The sequence below is a fragment of the Podarcis melisellensis genome, assembly GCF_964234715.1.
Source record: "Podarcis melisellensis genome assembly, chromosome: 14".
NCBI classification, from domain to species: Eukaryota; Metazoa; Chordata; class Lepidosauria; order Squamata; family Lacertidae; genus Podarcis; species Podarcis melisellensis.
In genome coordinates this window covers 6,463,345-6,477,897 of record NC_138546.1, presented here as the reverse complement: position 1 = coordinate 6,477,897, position 14,553 = coordinate 6,463,345, and the positions used below count along the sequence as shown (strand labels likewise).

Sequence of the window (14,553 nt, the reverse complement as noted above, 5' to 3'; positions counted from 1 at the left end):
ATTCTAAAGCACCACATGTGGGGAAATTCTACTATGCCAGGCATGGAACTTTGCCTGCTCAGAACGAGAAAACTCCAAAACCAGGGTTAGAAACTGAGATATGAAAGCTAGGAGTTAAATGGCACCTTAAACCTAGGCTATGGGCGCAACAGCGGAATGTCTAGGTGCGATTTTTAAAAAAACAAGAATACAAAGCTGAAAATGAATGAACCGCAGCTAAAACATTTATGTTCACTTTTCACAAGGTCTAGTCCTTCCCCTGCCCACCCCCCTAATATTCTTAAGAGGTCTCTTCTCCAGTCTTCAGAGAGTAACTGGAAGTGGGTAGGCAGAAAAAGGTTCTCCTTTCCTTCCACTCTGCAGTTTTAATCTGAAATCATAAGCGCAGTACTGCGCCCAGAGCTCAGAGACTGCTTGCGCTAATGAAATTCCCTGTCGCAAAATGTGCCTAGAATAATGGAAGTTTCGAACACTGTCCGAAACGAAGACACAGAAATGCAGCCCTAATTCAGCAAGTACTCTATGAACAAATTTGCGCAAAGCATCGATCTTTTTCTGAACCTAGAGCAAAACCAGAGCGCATGTATGCTCCGTAAATATCCATTAGCTCATTATAGCACAAATAAAGACCACATTACGGTTCAGAAGCAACAGACAGAGAGCATCCATTGTGTTCTACCTAAGGGAAGCAAAACAAGCACCGCACAGCATTACCATCAACTATAACAGGGAAAACAGAGAAAGGCTTAGGGGTGCATTTTACACAGTCTCTCTCTTGGGATTTGGTTCTGAATTACCGCACACAATCTAGACCAGTGGGAATAATTTGCACTCTGCTTCACAAGCCCATAAAATCAAGCAGCACCACAGAAAGCCAATTCTCACTGTTATGGTGCTTTGGCTACAGTTATATACCACACCCTTAGCGCACAGAGCAACGACTTTGCTGGACTAAATCCTATCCATTAAGAGCTTTGGAGGTCCTGATAGGTTCTGGACCACAAAGGCATTCAGCAGTTGAAGGGAGATGGGCAGCAGGGAGGGAGAGAGACACAGACACAGATACACACACACACACACACACACACACCATTCCCAAAGGATAAAGCTTCCCAGTTAGAGCTTCTGCGCATTAGGGCCTCCGCCATTGTTACCGTGCGGCTGAAAGGATGAGTATAATGGAGATGAACCAAGCACATCAGCCCAGGGGATCAACATCGTGCATTCATTCCAGCACCACTCAAAATGAGCAACAAGAAGTTCACTCCTGCTTTCTGTAGCCTTGTTAAAGGACAGCGGTGAATACTAAATAAAGATCTACCCAATTAGTTGCAGGTTGGGGAGGAAAGGAGACGCATGGAGGTTAACGAATACGGAGGAAAAGACACACACCCCTAGGTCTCTCTTATAGATGGAGGATGAGAAGAGTGTGTGCTTAAGAAACACTCACCCCACCAGATGATCATCAAAGCCTTTTTCACTCCGATGGCCTAACTGGGGGAAACTCTACGTACTTTAAAAAACTCAGGAAACATCAGTTTAAATTGTTTCTCGCCACACCCCTCCAAAGCTTACCTTCCATGAGTTTGTGTATGTGCGTTAAAATCCAGTAAGGTCACACACTTGCGTATATCATAAGAAAACACGAAGAGTAATTGTATTTGCCTTTGCGACAGAGCTGGGGGGGTTTTCAGCATGGAAAGAGGGAGGGGTGGAGAAACTGACAGCATCACATTTTTGCCTTATGATGGTGGGGAGATTGGCCCCCCCATCTAAAATCAAATTATTTTTTATAAAAAACAACAACAACAGAGCAGTGAAGAAGGCCTTATACCCAGCCCTGGGGAAAATGTGCTGAATGTGTATATATGTCAATGTCTCGCTCAGCACATGGAAAAACTCTTATTCCCCCCTCCACACATAATGTGAAACGCATGATGTGAAGATTGGAGACAAACAACCCACTCCCCCTTTTCTGCTCCCTCTAACGAAACCTTGCCCTTCCTCACGTCAGGGTTTGTTTTTTCCTTATTAAGTGTTGCTTTAAACAGATAAAGATTTAGTGTCTGTGAGCATGCAAGCACCCCAATGCAAATTGCAAAATAACACGTATTTATTTAACAACAACAACCTCCATCAGGTGGAAAGTGATTGATTTGTATATATTAGTAACTTTGGACTATTGTAACGTTTTTATTTGTAACTGCATTTTTGTAATATTTTGTTTAAGTTGTTGTTGTTGCTTCAGTGTTCTGTACACTGCTTAGATATATATTTAATATACTAAGTGGTATTGAAATTAAATAATCACATAAATAATCAAAAAGAGGGTGGTTGCCTTAGAAGCCAGGAAATGTCATTCCTCACACTCATATAAAAACACCTGGTGTAATGAAGGAGTACAAAACCACTCCCTCTACATTGACACCCCCACATACACACTTTCATTGAACTAAATCTATTTTTAACCCAGCCTCCAAATGCCATGCTTTAAGGCAGTTTATAACATTCAGTCACCCCCCCTCTCCCAAAAAGAGAGCGACTGCAATTAAATATCTAAATATTGCTGCTTTATACTGAGGAGGACCTGTTAGGTTTGATGCAAAGCTCAAGTTAAGTTTCTGGTGATGGATCTGAACGGCTGATAGCTTAAATATGTTTAAACACACGAAGATACACAGCGCAACCCGGTCAGATGGGCAGGAAACAAATAATAAAAATTATTATCATTATTACTGTATATAGACACATACGGAGCATAACATAGACGAGTGTATACATGCAAGCTATTATCCACGCAGATACACACTCACAAATCTGAGTGAGTACTCTCGCACACATATATCGCTATAAAAGTGTGCATATGTATACAAACCTACAGGCGATGGCGACCCGATTTCATTTGTCCGCGGCTCTAGTGGCCATCGCAAAACAGAAGGAGCAGCCCGAGCATCTCCCACCACAAACCGGCAGCGAATACAAACTCCTGCCAAATAATAAACGCCCCGGAAGCAGCGCTAATGAAGAGTGCTTAAAAATACAGAGCACCAAAGGTATCGCTATAAATGTGTTCGCGCTCTTCCCGCCCCGGACACGTGCGTGCGTGCGCGTATATACACACATTATATTGCGCGCACATCGCACGCAGGATCAAAAGAACCTTGATCGACATCAGGCACTAGACGTAGCGATAAAGTAAAAAAAAAAGCAAAGCACCGAAGACAAGAGGTAAAAACTTACCTAGGCAAAAAAATACATTCTGGAGGGTGCCATCAATAATCAAATTAATAGATCTTAATTCTAATTGCCCCTGCTATTAATAATAATAATAATTGCAGTAGTTGGTTTTTTTGCTTTAATATATATATATATATATATATATATATATATATATATATATAATATCTTTATATTATATATTATTATAGATAAATATATTATGATAGATAGATGATAGATCGATCTATAAAAATCCCAGCACAACGTGGCACGCGAGGAGGACCTTCCTCCCCCCCCCCACCCGCACCCTAAAAGATGGAGAGCACCCACCACCCCACCCACACAAAGGCGCTCCCCACCCACCCGCGACCCCCAGTGAATTAAGGGAGAAGGCGAAGGAGGAGCCACGCGGGGAGGAGGATGGATAGATGGATGGATGGAGGAGGAGGACCTGGCCGGCGCAGCCACCTCCGCGGACCCCGCCGCTCCCTCCCTCGCCCGCCCGCCCGCCTGCCCACCTGCCTCCTGGGCTGAGGGCAGACTGAGGCCGCGGGGTCTTCGCTCGAGCAGGCCCGTCCCTGTCAGAGGCTCTCCTGCTCCCGCCGCGGCGCACCACACGGCCAACTCCGTCCAGCTGCAAAATGGCGGCGGGGATGAAAAGGCCTGAGGGTGGGCGGAGCGGCCGCGCGAGGCTCTCGCCGCCAGCCTCAGACCCGCGTTCACACGAGCGCGCGCGTGTTGAACCCCCCCCCCCTCCCTCTGGCTTCCCTTAATGGCCGCCGCCGCTCCACGCCTCCCTCAGCGCGGTGCGGGTTCTCGGCTCTCCGCGACACGCGGGTTGCTTTGGCCTTCCTCACGATGCGCCGAGCACGCGCGTTCCGACGCCTCAGGCCTGGCCCTTCCTCACACAGCCCTCAGGTCGTGAGTGGCTGGCGTCTCTTCGCGCACACACACAAACGCCTCAACGCCCACCCTTCCTCACGACCCGTGTGTTTAGCGTCTCTCCTGCTTACCCTTCCTTAGGACCCTCACAACACGTGTGTTTGGCGTCTCTTCACACACAGCCCTCAACGCCCGCCCTTCCTCATAATCTGCCATGCGCGCGGGGTCAGCGTCTCTCCTGCTTCCCTTCCTTACGACCCTCACAACACGCGTGTTTGGTGACTGTTCACACACACAGCCGTCAATGCCTGTCTTTCCTCAGGAGCCACCAAATATGCATCACTCTTCAACCCTTATGACTACCAAGACTGTCCCCCTTGATGTTTGCCCTTACACACGACCCACCAAACGTGCGTTTTGGCATAAATGCTTGCCCTTCCTTGCAACCTCTCAAATAAGTGTGTCTTTGCCCCTCAAGCCTTGCCATTCCTCACATGTATTCAGCATCTTCTTCCCCTCCCCAACATGCGCTTCCTCACAACCCCACCAAACACGTATGTGTAGCATCTCTCCCTTTTCCCAGGTTTTATGCCTAGTGCAACAACAGACAGAGGAGGAGGAGGAATTGCTGGCTTGCAGCCGTTTTCCTACATCTCCCAGATCATGAATGTTTGTTTGCTGAGGGTGAGTCAGTAAGGAACTCCACTACGTTTCTCCATGCAATTGACTGGCCTCCACTGTACCGTTAGGCAGAGTGAGGCGCTTGCCTCAGGCGGAAGATGCTTAGCGCTGCTTCTGATGAGCTTCTGTAGGAAATCTATGAGCGTTGCACAGCTTTGTCATGCACGCCCTGAACTAGTATGCAGCTCTCAGGCGCATTTGTTAGGATGCTTAGCACAATTGTTATTGACACTGCCTGGATTTGTTCAGTAAATTCACCAAACATTCTCTTCTTTTCTCTCTCTTCCCACCTGAAAGTAGTTCCTATAAATACAGAGTGAACTGATCCTTCTGCATTGGAATTTTAGGTCATTTTAAATTCTATTCCATTTTAATTTTAATTCAATGTTTCATCACACTTAAATCTCTGTTTGATTGTGGTCATTGCATTTACCATTTTTACCTATCTAAGAAGTAACCCTACTGTTTAAGCTCTTCAATTGCTACACGCCCCCCTGCCGCAAATTATTCACACGATATTCTGTGTATGTTTCAATGTTTTCTTAATTATATTTTATACTTGAGCAGAGCAGCTTGGCCCCGTGACTGTGGGTGCCCAGAGCCGTGGGTGCATGGCCCTGTCACCAAAATTTGTGGGTGCCTGGCGCCTTCATGGGGAATTTTGTGGGTGCCCAAGGTCCCAGGGAGTTGGCACCTATGCTAGTGTGGATGTAAAATTTGACTGCCAGCCCACTCTGCTTTGGTACGTAGACTGTGGGAGAGACCTTGTCCTTTTCCTCTGGCAGCAAAATGCCTTAGGCTGGCTCTGTCCAGAAACACTGCCTCCTCTGGTCCTGATCCCTTTGCCACCCCAACAGAGCAGGCTGCATTCATCACTGATCCCAAGCAATTACCAGCCTTGAAGATGTTTGGGTGGGGGATTCCTACCTGCTAGTCCAGGCAGGAAGTCATGCCATTTATTCATTCTGTGCAAATACAAGACAGACCCCAGAAGCTCTGTCCTGTATTGAACCTTGCAGCTCTATGGAGAAAAAGAAAAATCAATTTTCCATCCCACTGTTTGTTTTTGCAATTGCTGCCAGTTAACTCTGCCCAGAAGTGGGTTGTTTAAAAGCATTCAGCTGCAAACTGAATTGTAGAGAAGACACATAGAAAGGAATTGGTCAGGACGCAGCTGAAATAGATAATATGACTAGATAATATGACAGAGTTGTTGTTAAGAAATGGATTATGGTGCTATAGACCTGATGTTCAGTTTCATCTGTGTTACAAGTATTTCAGGTGTGTGTGTGTGTGTGTGTGTGTGTGTGTGTGTGTGTTCCCACTAACACTTGGATAGATTGATTAAATCATTAATCTGTCAGTTGTATACGCTTCTTTAAGTACTTTTCTGGAAGTTGAAGATACAGTGCTTGGAAAGTTCATTTTAAAAAGGAGCTAGTTCCAGTTTATTCCCTCCAAAAATGAATTAGTTCCAGTTCCAGTTTGCCCCCTCCAAATGGGAACTAACTCCATTCCAGTTCAATTCACAATTCATTCATGTGGTCATCAGCTTTTTTTTCAGTCTTCAGAATTTTACAATCTGCTCTGCTGAAGTATAAAATATACTTAATAAAACATTGAAACACAAACAGAATATCGTGTGAATAATTTGCGGGGGTGGTGGTGTAACAATGGAAAAGCTTAAACAGTGGGGTCACTTCTTAGATAGGTAAAAATGGTAAATGCAGTGACCACAATCAAACAGAGATTTAAGTGTGATGAAACACTGAATTAAAATTAAAACAGAATTGAATTTAAAATGGCCTAAAATTCCACTACAGAAGGAACTTAGGGTAAATCATATTCAGTTCACTCAGTATTTATAGGAACTACTTTCAGGTAGGAAGAGAGAGAAAAGAAGAGAATGCTTGGTGAATTTACTGAACAAATCCTGGCTGTGTCAATAACAATTGTGCAACCACGGTTTGAATGCTGGGGAAATTTGATTTCCCTTGAGCAAAGACGTCTGGGTCCTCTGCAGCAATTGAGTAACGCGACCACACATTTATTGTGGAGCAATGCATGGAAGCTGCAGGATTCAGCAGACCTGCCATGCGCATCAAATCGCCACTCAGTCTTTCTGTCCTTCTGGCAGAGTTTCTTTCCTCGCATGCTCACCTCTACTGATGCTTGCTTTTTACAGACACCGAGTGGTTTGACGCACCCCTGTAGCCGGTGGAAGGTGGTCCTTTAGGGTGAATGGGGCCCTGCCCCACCAGCTTCAGTCTGCCCTTAGCCAGCCCCTACTTTCATCCATCCCAAGAGGTGCCCCTGGCTGTCAGCTTCTTCCTCCTCTGTCTCATTTTCACCCTTGTAGAACTTGGGAGGAAGGGAGATGGGGACAGCAGAGGCTGGCAGTGCCCCACCAACCTCACACTTCCCTCAGCCAGGCTCCACCTGCCTGCCTTCTTGCTTACAACCAGTGCAGGCAGTGACACTACTCCCTCCTCTTTAGTCTTGTTGCTGGTTTTGCAGAACTCGCAGAACCGTAGAGTTGATAGGGGCCATGTGGGTCCAACGCAAAGCAGCTCAGGAATCTATCATCCAACTTGGGCCTCAAACCCTTGACCTTCAGATCAAGAGTCTCATGCTGTGATGGCCTGGGATTCGGACTCAGATGTTGAACCTGCAGGATCCCAGCCTGCATAGGATTCCCCACCTCCAGAACCAGCTGAGCCGGGGCTGGGGCTTGAGCCTGAAGGGTCCTCACCTGTGCTGGATCCTCAGATGCAGGCATCAGCTGAGCCTGGTCTGGCTCCTGAGGTGATGGAGGACCCATTGCCTGCAGGTGCTCCACTCTCTGCCCCGTCAGGGGAAGCTGAGGTTGCCTCTGGGTCCGGTAACCCTCCAGCCTCTCCTGAGCTACAGAGGCTCAGGGCAGAGAGGTGGAGGGAACTAAGTTCCCGCAGGAGGAGTGCTTGCCTCCAGGCCAGGAGAGGCGAGTCACCAGAGGATTGGAGCCACCCCATGCCTCGGGGCAGATAAAAGCCAGTCAGCCCCAGTCCCAAGTTGTGGGAGCAACATTGTTGGTTGCTAGTTCCTGCCTGAGCTCCTGACCTGCCCTGGCTTCCTGCTTGCAAGCCTGTTCCTGACTTCACCTGACTCCCTGCCCTGCACCCAGTTTCAGCTACTACGGACTGCCTCCATGTTGCACCTTTGACCATGAACTGGACTTGGACCTCGCCTCTTGGGTAACCCACGGGACCAGCACACATGCTCTGCATAACATAGAGGAAGATGGGGACAAAACTAGAATTAGTTGACTCTGTCTGCCATGAGCGATAGCTTTCCCTGCTGTCCCTGCCTTCTACCCACCAGTCCCGGTGGGTACCAACCACCAGGAGACGAGGGCAGATCTAGAATTAGAGGGCTCCCCCTGTCATTGGCTCTGGCTCCAAGTTTAGTTGGCCTCACTACTTTCCACCCAATCAAGGGGCACCAGCCGCTGCTGCATGTGGCCCTCCTTTTCATACACTACTAGTCCATCGTCTCAAAGGCCAACCTCCGGGAACGCCCCACCACCACTCCCATCTTCAGGCTCCTGCCAACTTTCCCAGTCATCAGGACTGAACACGGTTTCTCAAGAACTGCAAACAGCTTTGCAGGACAAAATTGCCCCGAGCTTTGTGAAAGCCTTCCCACCCACTCCACACCCCTTTCAAAGTCATATGTTAAAGTTTAAAAGACCTTGAAAGATGAGTTGCACAAGGCAAGCAAGGAAAGGAATTTCTCTGGAGCTGTCTTTAGGAACATAGAAATCTGCCTTATCCTAGTATGTCTAGCTAGCTCAAAATTGTCTATACCTTGGCTTATATCATCTCACGAAGGTTTTGGGCAAGGGACCTTTCCAGACTTACCTGGAAATGTTAGGGACAGAAATCCCTAACACAGCAACAGGAGACCCAAGTATTTTAATTGTATTCCTCTCCCCCCCCCCCAACACAATTCATTCACCACTCTTCATCTCTTTCTTATATTCTATCCTTTTTGAAACCATTCTCATCCCCTTAATAAAAATCCTAGATTACAGTAACAATTAAAGAAAATAGAGATCGTTTGCCACAATATAGTGATAGGTAAGGGACGCGGGTGGCACTGTGGGTTAAACCACAGAACCTAGGACTTGCCGATCAGAAGGTTGGCAGTTTGATTCCCCACAACGGGGTGAGCTCCTGTTGCTCGGTCCCTGCTCCTGCCAACCTAGCAGTTCGAAAGCACGTCAAAGTGCAAGTAGATAAATAGGTACCGCTCCGGCAGGAAGGTAAACAGCGTTTCCATGCACTGCTCTGGTTTGCCAGAAGCAGCTTAGTCATGCTGGCCACATGACCTGGAAGCTGTATGCTGGCTCCCTCGGCCAGTAATGCGAGATGAGCGCCGCAACCCCAGAGTCGGTTACGACTGGACCTAATGGTCAGGGGTCCCTTTACCTTTACTATAGTGATAGGTTGGGGTGCAGCTTAATATGTTTGTCATCACCTGAAGGCCAATGAGAAATTCAGCTGTTTGTTAAAAGATTGTTACGTATTTAATAAAAGTACAGGTGTGTTTCTTCTTCGAACCAATAAGTGAGAGACGCAACTAAATGGTACTTTCAAGGGTTATAGTAATATACTGTTAGGAGTTTCAGGGGGTGGGTAAGCTGTATGCCTTACCTCTGCTTCTAATTTCTGGATCCAGCACAGATTCAATTCCTGAAATAGCCAGGCTAGCTTCCTGGTGACGTAATGGTCATTAAGTATATGGTATTAATGTAGCAAAGTAAGTGGCTCTGTGCCAGATGGCAAATAGATGCCCCCCTCCCTTCCTCAACTTGCTGATAGTTAGAAAGACAGGGCAAAGTTGAGAGCTGAGTGATGGCAGGCTGCAGGTTAGGCAGTTGGGAGACACAGCTATGCCTGGTTTCTTTTAGAATCCAAGGCTGTGGCAAGAGACCCTCTTGGGGTGTTAATGCTGTGAACCCCTCTGTCGGATTGTATTTATGTATAAATACCCCATACAGTATATCCTAAAGACACCACAGTCTCTGCTATACCTCATTCCAAAGAAAACACAAACCCTGAGTAAGCGCCTGGAACCCATGGAATCTCATACCACTCAAAGATTTGGGTGGTGTGAACAATACATTAAACTATGACGCTATTGTCTGTGAATGGGATTTGCAGGATAATGGAATCTAGGAAGCTGCCTTATCAGATCATTGGTCCATCTTGCATGGTACTGTCTACACTGACTGGTAGCAGCTCTTCGGGGGTTTCAGTCAGGGAGTCTCGGCCCTGCTTGGAGATGACGGGGATTGAACATGGAACCTTCTGCATGAAAGGTAGATTTTCTGCCACTGATCTACGGCCCTCCCCTCTGCAAAGCCATTGGGATATCCATCCACTGGTTGCAACCATTTGAAGAAGCCATAAGAAAAAGAAAATCATAGGCTGTTGTGTTGATCCATTAAGGGGAAAAAATCCACATTAAGGCAATACCTTTATTAAGACAAAATAAAATATTAAATAATAGTGAGCATTCATCTGATACATTTGCACAAAGTTTTCAAGGAGGTCATACTGAATTTTTACTGAGCATTCATTCTGATTTGTTTTGGGGGAAGTTATATGATGCTGTATCAAGCAAGTGCTAACCCAAAATTTGCAGTGCTTTATCTCCATCGCTTTCCTTATGGCAAGAAGTTTGAAATTTATTTTTTTTTAGTGGGAAGGGAAAAACAGGTTTGTTAAGCAAGAACATCAGATCAGCTTTAATTGCAGAACCTGAATTTGTGGTATGCACTAGAATCCCACTTGCAAGCTAGCAACAGTCTGGAAATGCCTTTAGAAAATGTTATTTGGAAGAGTCATACGCACAGTAACCACTTGTGCTAGTAACTGTTTTGGCAAAGGGCAATGTGATTCCAAGTTGTGGAAACCCAGTGAAATCAAGAAGACCCCAGTGAGTTTGTGTGCATGGATGTACATATGAAACATAAACAAGGACTGATTGAGTAATGGCCCTTTGTGGTTAATTGGCAGCAGATGTCTTGCAATCATCTACTGACTTCAGAAGTCACCTGAATCTCTGCCTGAGAGATGGATCTAGATTTTCTCTTGCTGGATAGAGACAGAATAAACTCCTCTCCAAAAGCCCCTTCAAAGGCCACGATGACCGACTGACGGAACTTCTTCTGCCCTACAAACACATAAAGGATGGGGTTGATGCAACTGTTGAAAAACGCCAAACTGGAGGCCAAAGGGATTCCCAAGAATAAAGCCATCTTGAGTTCATGATTTGCAGAACCCTTGGACATCTCTAGCAAGGAGAAGATGTGATACGGGAAATAGCAGATGAAAAACGACACTGTCACAGCTATGATGATCCTGAAAGGTTTGGTGGACTTGGTTAGACGTCTCCGTTTCATCCTGACTGCCACGATGCTGTAGCAGACCAGGATCACGGTGAAGGGAAAGAGGAAACCAAACAGGAACCTGGATATGATCATAGCTTTGTGTCTCATCCTCCAAAGCCTTCGGGTCTCCTCGGTATTGTAATTGTCGGACAGAGCAAAGTTATTGAAGCAGCTGGTGACGTTCCTGGAGTTCGTTGCGGTGTCTCGAAAAATTAGGTACGGAGAGCTGATGATGAAAGCTGTGACCCATGTCACCAGAGCGATGCCATATGCCAGTTTTGTGGTTCGGTAGTTTCTGGACCACACTGGGTAAACGACCAGAGCACACCGATCTATGCTAATGATCATCAAGAGGAAGACACTGGCAAACATGTTCAGGAAGGCAATGGTGCTGTTCAGCTTGCACAGAAGTTTCCCAAAAGGCCAGTGGAAGCCCAGAGATGTGTAGGCGATGCTGAAGGGCAGAAAAAATGTGAAGACGAAATCCGCAATGGCCAGGTTGAGAAACCAGACTACATTCACCGTCTTCTTCATCTTGAAGCCTGCAATCCAGATCACTAGGCCGTTCCCGGTCACCCCGAGGAGACAAGCAACGCTGTAAATCACTATGGACAAGAGGTGCATGCGTTTTTGAAGGCCCAGATAGCGGTCGGTGTGAGAAGAGGTGGTGTTCTCCTGCCACCAGGTCAAATTAGACCGGAAGGTCAGTGAAGAGCTGTTCTCCATTCCCAGTGAAGTATTCATCCTCCTGAAATCTTATAAAAATCATCCAAATATTTGAGAAAATAAACACTTTCGGAAAAGCCAATCAGGGAAGAAAATACAGTGTTAGCTATGTTAGTTTCTGCAACGTCAATCCAACTGAAATTGGAATTTATTGTGGCAAATTAAAGAGTTTAATTGAACTAAGGGAACCTTTGCCTCGGTTGGCCTTAAACAATGATCTTTTAAAGGAGTGTATTGAAATTTGGGTATTTGCTGCTAAATATTTCTAGAGTGGGTGAAACGTTGCTGTTCATCTTTTCAAGCTTTGATATTATATTTCTGCTCCTTGATCGGTCAGATTTACCGGTATATATTACTTGTGTTGTTATTTTGGCAAGCTTTTGAGGCTTTTTCATTATAGCTAAATAAAATTTATCGCCACTACACCAGTTCCACCAGACCATATCTTTGCCCCATCTCTCTAGCTGCTAATAAAAATACATAAAAATTCTATTTTATTTTATTTTACACTACTGGCTAAGACAGGGATCAGGAAGACTCACCCCTTCTTTTTGCCTCTTCCAACAGATGTCTTTGCTGCTTCCAATTCCTGGAGCAATCTAACACGTTTTCTCTAGAAGACTTTAACGGAGTGTTCTTCCCAGCGGTGAATAATCTTGGCCTGAATCTTTTCCTTCTTCTTTCCACACGTCTTTGTTTAGGGGGATTTTGAGAATCTAATTTATTCCAACCTCTTCTTCCCCTACTATTAATGGAATTTAACCCTTGGACTAGTTGTAATATGCTGCATGTTTTTATTTTGGTCACCAACTGGGGTGGCGTTAAAAGAGGGTGGACAAATTCATGAAGGATAAATCAATGACTACTAATCACAAAGTGTTTAGTAAACACAAAGTGTTTAGCTGTGTATTTCCTCCATTGTCACAGGCAGTATGTTTAAAAGGAGAGTGGACAGTATTGACTATTTAAGGAACATTCCTTCTGATTTGTTTGTTGGGAAGTTAGATGACAGTTTCAGCTGTACTATATATTTAAAGCAGTATTATACCTCTTTAAATAGGGATGCGGGTGGCGCTGTGGGTTAAACCACAGAGCCTAGGACCTGCCGATCAGAAGGTCGGCAGTTCGAATCCCCGCAACGGGGTGAGCTCCCGTTGCTCGGTCCCTGCTCCTGCCAACCTAGCAGTTCGAAAGCACATCCAAGTGCAAGTAGATAAATAGGTACCACTCCGGCGGGAAGGTAAACGGCGTTTCCGTGCACTGCTCTGGTTCACCAGAAGTGGCTTAGTCATGCTGGCCACATGACCTGGAAGCTGTACGCCGGCACCCTCGGCCAATAAAGCGAGATGAGCGCTGCAACCCCAAAGTCGGTCACGACTGGACCTAATGGTCAGGGGTCCTTTATACCTCTTTAAACAGTCATGGCTTGCCTCAAAGAATCATGGAAATTGTAGTTTATTAGTAGACCCCTCAGCTCTTTCCTGTGGCTCCTGGAAGCTGGAAGCATGTGACAGCCGCCGCAGCTCAGAAACAGCTTCAACTGGCCTGCTAAACCAGGAGAGGAGAGCCGATGGGTCTCAAACCCTTTGAGAGTTAGGAGACAGGCTGCGGTGGATTGAGCAGACGAGACCAATATTGGGTCCCATCGTCAAGTAGGCAGTTTCTTTGCATGGTTTAGAGGGAAGTGAGGGGCAGATGGAGCTTGTTAACCTGCGAAGGTAGCCCATCTGGGTGAAGGACAGCTCTGATCCTAATTCTCCACTGCCCAGTGCCGGATTTACGTATAAGCTAAACAAGCTATAGCTTAGGACCCCAATCTCTTGGGGGCCCCAAAAAAAATTAAAGGAAAAAACAACTGGATGTACAGTGGTACCTAGGGTTAAGAACAATTCGTTCTGGAGGTCTGTTCTTAACCTGAAACTGTTCTTAACCTGAAGCACCACTTTAGCTAACGGGGCCTCCTGCTGCCGCCGCATCCTAAAGCAAAGTTCTTAACTCGAGGTACTATTTCTGGTTAGCGGAGTCTGTAACCTGAAGCGTATGTAACCTGAGGTACCACTGTAATTTCCAAAATAAAAGGTAAAAAGCAAATAAAATAATACATACAACAACAGTGTTTGGTGTTGTGTCGGCTCCTATTTGTTATGTGCAAATGACTTTAGATACCTATTAGGTATGTAAATTACCATATAGCGTATATTCAACACAAAAAACAACTGCAATTTGTTGTTGACAAAGGACAGCTGGACATAGAAAGGAAGTTCAGGGAAGTTTTTAACGTGTGATATTTTACTGTATTTTTGGTTTTTATGGAAGCCGCCCAGAGTGGCTGGGGAGGCCCAGCCAGATGGGCGGGGTATAAATAAATTATTATTATTATTATAATTATTATTATTGAAAGGGCCCCGTTACTTTCAGTAGCTTAGGGCCTCGTCAAACCTAAATCTGGCCCTGCTACTGCCTTGTGGGATGTGGGGGGGACTCAGCCAGATGGGTGGGGTATAAATAGTAAAATGAAAATAATAAAATAGTATTCAGGAGAAGAAAAGTATCATGAGTAAACCCTACGCAAATCCAGAATGGAGTACCCTAAGACGGTTGCACCCAAG

At 45.8% G+C, this 14,553-nt stretch overlaps 1 protein-coding gene and 1 pseudogene across 5 annotated transcripts in view; both read right to left on the bottom strand.

The window, feature by feature from the left end:
• The window catches only part of PRPSAP2 (phosphoribosyl pyrophosphate synthetase associated protein 2), a 30,120-nt gene extending 25,626 nt beyond the window's left edge, over positions 1 to 4,494 (bottom strand). The window contains exon 1 of one of the 4 annotated variants that reach the window (XM_081889318.1): positions 4,233 to 4,494. The gene's annotated coding sequence lies outside the window, so the exon portion shown is untranslated. Of the gene's footprint in view, positions 1 to 2,875; positions 3,203 to 3,737; positions 4,183 to 4,232 lie in introns of those variants that run through there. The other 3 variants (XM_081889315.1, XM_081889316.1, XM_081889317.1) reach the window with 3 other exon arrangements.
• A 5,691-nt stretch (positions 4,495 to 10,185) lies between these two features.
• LOC309357226 (chemerin-like receptor 1 pseudogene) lies at positions 10,186 to 12,555 on the bottom strand (annotated as a pseudogene). The gene is made up of 2 exons (XR_014173383.1): positions 12,487 to 12,555; positions 10,186 to 11,973 (listed from the first exon to the last, which is right to left on the bottom strand). The product of XR_014173383.1 is annotated as a chemerin-like receptor 1 pseudogene (transcript).
• Positions 12,556 to 14,553: the final 1,998 nt, after the last annotated feature.